We start from the raw sequence: 5,400 nt of genomic DNA, 5'->3' as shown, positions 1-5,400 counted from the left end.
TTTGATGTGAAGGGTTTTTATCAAGACCCAGTTCCTGCATTTATTCGTATAGCAAATGATGCGGCGATGGAGCAATTGATGAAGAATTGATGAAGCTAAAGTGTGTCACTTTGCAAATTTGGTGTATGTGTATGCCTTTGGGTGTGTGTGGCATGGCAGTTTATACTGTCCCTTCTTAGTGTTCAAAAATCCATCTGCATCAACATCGTTACTTTTTTATGACTGTGTTTACTTCAACACAAGCAGGCAAACCAGTTCCGTTTCCGTTCGCAGTCTACAACACAGACTCATAGTGTCTCTGCACAACTGGAGGTAAACAAAAGGTGTTTTGTTGCAGGTAGAACTCTGGCAGGAAACCCCATTTGGCTGCCGCTCGCTCACCTATTTAAAGGCTGCTGCTGATGATGCTTCAGGCTTAGTTTTTCTCTGCAGGAGCCTCCGATCGCACGACAGCATTAGCATTCATCACATATCAGGCTGTCGGTCTATGACTTAGCAGGATTACTGCTGATTGCGCCTGACAATCAGATGTGTCTCCTAAGCATATTTGACAGATAGTGACATTCTGGTAAAGTCCAGATTCAACTCAAACTCCTGACGGAGGGCAAAAAACTTTGGAAAGAGTGCTGAAATGATATCAGAAAGATCTTTACTTTGCATAGTGAAGGAGAATAGCTACATACTTGATTTTTCAACACTAGTGCAGGCTGTTACATCAGCATCCATTCAACATCAACATTTTTGTCTGAGCCAAATAGAACTGGGTTTTCTCCCTGAACACACACAGGACCTTATTGTTGAAATGATACATAATGCATTTCAAAGGAAGAAAAGCTGTAAAGAAGACGAGTACACAGATGATTACATGATGAGCCCCGGCAATTATAGTTATGCACAGTTAATACAGAAGTGTTATTAAGCAACAGCATTATTTTCCGCATTATTCTGTAAGTGCTGCACATTTGCTCCAAGTATTTAGCTCATCCTTGCTAACAGATGTATGAAACTGGCAGTGGAGTGACTTTGTGGCAGGAACATGTGGTTCTAAGACTTCAGGAGTGCTACTGCATGTGTGAAAGAAGTTGTATAAAACCTTTTGTGACTACAGAGGGAGCTGATGAATGTCCTCTAGTGATGTCACTTGAGTCAGCATCAACTGGGTCTGAAGACTACACGTTTGAAAATGAGGGGTGGGGAGTTCTGTAGCCTGTTTCTCATCTGTACTTGAGGCTACACTAGCCGCTGCAAGCATAACACAGCTGAAGCTCTGACCAAAGTTGCATTGTGGGTAATGTAGGCAGCAGGTGTTTACAAAGAATCTGTGCAGTAAAACAGTTTGGATTCTTTTTTTAGTAAGCTGTCCATCATGATTATAGGAGTGCAGTGCTAAAGTGCTGCAGCGCTCTTTGAGAGAGTTAGTTGCTGCAGATAACCCCAATTAGCTCTTCTTTGTTTTATATTCAGCCCTCAGGCATTGATATTTGACTTTTCAGTTGAAGCCAGAGGACCATTGTGGCAGTTACGCTTAAGCCCAACCAGGGTTTAAAACCCTTCAAAACATGTACTCACCATCTTACACAGGAACTGGACTGGTTCTAGCAGCTTTATTGTAGTGCTGTACTGTAGTTTTGAAGAGGCCAAAATCTTGCTTTTGAAAGAAAACATGTTTGTTGGTAGAGACAACAGTGAAAATGAGTCCTACTAATCGGAATCGCAATATTATTATTATATTATTATTTTGTAACATATCGTGCAGCACTACTTTATTGTGTTTTTTGGTTTTGAAACCCAGTTATCACCTTCCTTGCTAAAAGTCTCACCACTTCGCTGTTATTTTTGATGGTGGACTGACTCTTTTTTCGGGAAAGCTGTGGCAGCAGCAGTTCAAGCTGACACAGGCAATCACTCTTTCTCCCTGTCCTCCTCACTACAGAGAGCTGGAGGATGACTCCCACTTGGTGAGACTTAACATCCCAGTTTAATCACATTGTTTTACTCTCCACACACGCACGCACACACACACACTCCTACGAGGATATGGTGACCACCTCACCACTTGCCATGGATGCTGGCACTGCTGGAGACATTGTTAGCTGGGATTTTACAGTCTCTCTCTTTTTTTCCTCAATTTTAAATCATTTATAGGTAACATTAAACGTGTGATTATAGACCTGCTTGTAATAAACAACAACAGTGTGTTGCGTGCAGAAACTACATTCCTAATCATGTTTTTGGAGCCTTATTAGGAATTCTGTGGGACAGCTGGAGTGAAGCCAAGACCCTGCTCTGCTTTGGTGGTTTGCTTTGAGGGACTGTGTTTACCCTCTCAGTAATCAGTGCAGTTAGATGGATGTGTTCCTCAGATAAGTGTTTCCCTTGATGAGGTCCTTACCTGACCACAAAGCATTTATCGCCCTAGACGTATGATGACCTTAAATTACCCCCCTTTACTCGCTCCCCTGTATTTTGGTCTCGCCCCAGGCCGCTGTGGCTTCACTGTTTGTATGCTGGCTACCTCGCGGTGTGGGGGCAAGCCCACAACTCCCGAATCAAGTGTCCTTTTCGGCTTTTGTTAATGAGAAGCTGGTGTGGGTGGAAGTGGGTTTAAATTCCCTGCGGCATAACTCCAAGGAATATTTTCCAGATATAGAGGGAAACAGTTAACACAATTCCAAACAGCCTAGCCTGTAAGAAACCACTGTTATTCCTGATGTTTTTTTGTCAAAACGCCAGTGGAAAGGCTTTTCTGTCTTTTTCCAAAACATTAAAAAAGTTAAGTCAATCTCGATGCAGCAAAATGAAGCAATAATACTGGAAGACAAGGTAACTCACTATGCCCAGATAGTAAAAGAAAAGGGCAAATGTCAGAAAGCTGCACTCAACAGTACAATATGAGAAGCACTGTGTACCAAGCAACATTTAAGATACACTACACAAGACTATGAAAAGAGGTGTTGCTTGTCATGATGAAACCACAGAGAAGTGCCATTCAGCTCTGCAGTGTTTTCAGTATTTTCAGTCGAAACGGGCAGCTGTTTTCAGTGAAAATGCTCTTTTCCCGCTGTCCTCTACCTGCCTGGTAGCAACCAGCTGGTGAGCATAGTGGAGCATTCTGCATTCAGCAGATAAAGAGTCGGGTATGTCTTTCAAGAATTGGTGAAGTGTTTACACGTGTAATCATGGTTCCATGAATGGAAGTGACTCTGCTGGAACCATTTACTGTCTAACTGGACGAGAGAAGGCAAAAAGTTTGGACATGCTACGGCCTTTTTACTGAGATGTTGTTTGGCTAGTTAAGATGTCAGTTGTGATCCTCTGTGACGTCTGTGTCATCTACCTTTTTGTTCCAGATAACCCTCTTTTGTTGGGCTGATATTCCGTTTCTGATCCCAGACTCGATAGACTTCTGAGTATTGAAATCCTTGACATTCACACCGGTGTCTCTTGCTGGCATGTACAATTACGTAGTGTGCCTTTACAGACCGATGCTGATTGCTGTCCCCTTTTTTAATGCATTAGCCTTCCAGTATTTACATGCATTGACCGTGATCAAAGACGTTTTAAAATGGATTTTTGCCGCTGTGCAAACCAAACCAACACGCGCCTCTGCCAACTGCAGTCTTGCTGAACGAGACAAACACGAGCCAGCCAGCTTTTTTGTTGTCTTTTATTTTTTTATTTACATTTTCCAGCTCCTCTCCCTTCTCTGAAGAGGTTCAGAGGTATTTGCTCACCCGTCTGATCTCACTGTGAGTGTTTTAAAAAGTGTGTTTTCTTGTTTACGCACCTGCCACACACACTAAAAAAACACTCCCCTCACCTCACTTGAATGGGGGGATATATTCATCTTTCCCCCTCTCCCCATCTTCTCCTCCCCCTTCTCTTTATTTCCCTCCTCTTTTCAGCGTTCCTTTGCTCCTCTGTGAACTACGTTTTCCACATCAAAGCACTGAGATCCCTTTCTTCTGTCCAGGATGCTTCAGCTGATGAGAAAGGTGCAGAGGAACATAACAACAGTAGCTCAGAGCATCGCTTATGCATCTGATCACGTTCTCAAAACACAGGATCACATGGTTTCTTCTCTTTGTTTGTCACAACCATAGAAAACAATGGAGGGATTCCACGCTGTCAACTCTTCGGCTCTTTGCGTTCAGTAATTTTTGTTTCGGTGGACATCAGCTTTCAGCAGGGAGCAAAGCCTGTAATTTCCCCGTCTCTGCAAAAAACACAATGCATGAGATTTACTACACATCTGTTTGCACCAACTCCTTGGGGTGAGGGATGGGGACACACACACACACTCATAGAGTCAACATGCTGGTAACTTAATTGATCCTGTTGTCAGAAGGAGCCCCCTACTACTTTTGTGTGAAGAGGGAAGGAGGGAGGGGATGGAAAGCAGAAGGGAGAAAAGGGAGTTGACAGTTTTGTAGATACATAGTCAGAGAGACAGCGAGCGAGTAGGATAGCATGGTGGGTGTGCTATGCAAGGAATGCCGGCTCATGTTGTAACTAGAACTCCTGAAAGGCCCTGTTCTTTCCATACCGCTGGGGCAGTTTAGACCCCGTTTTGGCGAACAGCCCAACGCCCAACCCCTCTATCTGTCTCATTATCAATGTGGCTTTTTGTGCCTTTAGGCTCTTGTTTTTATGCATGCGAGTCTTGAGCAGCTCCAGCTCCACTGTAGTCCTGCATGTAAACCTCTAGCATGACTGTACCCAGTTTGTGCGCATTGATGTTGCCATTTTGGTGGAGAATTTCCTCCAAAACTCCCCTGCAGGGCTGTGAATGTGTGCCTTTCTGACACGGTAGCCTCCAGTGGGAATTGGTCTCTTGACCATGGAAGTGAGAATTCCTTCTTTATCCACTAAGCTCTAGGAGAAATGGTAGACATCCTATGTGGAGCCCCTCAAATATCCTAGAATTGTATCTACATAAAGTCTGTACATTTTGGCATAGTGAGGAATATCAGTCGATTTTACTAATTGGTTACATTATGGAATGCAGCACAATATTTTTTTTAGACGTCTTTGTGCTGTTCTGAGGTTTTTATGAGTTTTTTTATGCACAGAAAACCTAACTGCAATCAGAATATTTTTTCCCTTTATGACTTTTCTGAGCTGAAAAATAACATCAATAAACCAGAAAGAAAGACAGAATTAAATATTAAATCAGCGCTCCAGTGGGAACCCCTTTAAATGCTATGTATTCACAAATTGCTTCATATTCTCTTATTCTTCTTATATGGAGTATTTATTCTACACAGCCTTTTCACAGAAAGTTGTTTTGCTAAAGCTGCTTACGTTTAAGCATTTCCTTTTGATGATGTAATCCATTTAGTCTTTTCCACAAGTTTTATTCCTACATTTATACTTAAAGGTCCAGTGCGTAACATTTTA

This window comes from Morone saxatilis, unplaced genomic scaffold, assembly GCF_004916995.1.
Source record: "Morone saxatilis isolate NCDOM2014 unplaced genomic scaffold, NCSU_SB_2.0 Contig1, whole genome shotgun sequence".
NCBI lineage: Eukaryota > Metazoa > Chordata > Actinopteri > Moronidae > Morone > Morone saxatilis.
Note: the sequence above shows the minus strand (reverse complement) of the source record.